Below are 733 nucleotides of genomic sequence, written 5' to 3' on the forward strand. Positions count from 1 at the left end.
AAAAAAAAAAAAAAAAGAAGAAGAAGAAGAAGAAGATAGCAGGAGGGAAAGAATGAAGGGGGGGAAATCGGAGGGGGAGACGAACCATGAGAGACTATGGACTCTGAAAAGCAAACTGAGGGTTCTAGAGGGGAGAGGGGTGGGAGGATGGGTTAGCCTGGTGATGGGTATTAAAGGGGGCACGTTCTGCATGGAGCACTGGATGTTATACGCAAACAATGAATCATGGAACACTACATCAAAACCTAATGATGTAATGTATGGTGATTAACATAACAATAAAATTTTTTTAAAAAAGAATTACAAATATTGACCAAAAAAAAGGATACCTGTGACTGGAGAGTTTCAGGAGGATGAGTAGATTTTGCAAATAGTATTTATCGAAGAGAGGAACCTGGCACCTGCTCTGCACAGCTGAACTTGGCCTGGGGATGCACATGCCTTTGCTAACCCCAGACTGCTAGCCGGGCTAGAAGAACGACCCAGGGAAGAGCTTGTCTGCCAGATCCAGTTTTCCCAATCCTTCTGCCCCGGGGCCAGATGAATGTAGCAGCAGAGTGGCTTTGTTTGACTTTAGGCTGCATGTTGAGGCAGCTGGGAAGCTGCCAGCATTTTCATCCTGGGCTTTCTGCTTAAGCTCTGCCTAATTCCACTCTGACATTTCTCTCAGGTTAGAACCTGAACAGGGATGCTTTGGGCTCAAGGGCTCAAGTCTTGCTCACTGGCGCTGGAG

Source organism: Leptonychotes weddellii, chromosome 6 (assembly GCF_054177405.1).
Source record: "Leptonychotes weddellii isolate Sample4059 chromosome 6, ASM5417740v2, whole genome shotgun sequence".
NCBI lineage: Eukaryota > Metazoa > Chordata > Mammalia > Carnivora > Phocidae > Leptonychotes > Leptonychotes weddellii.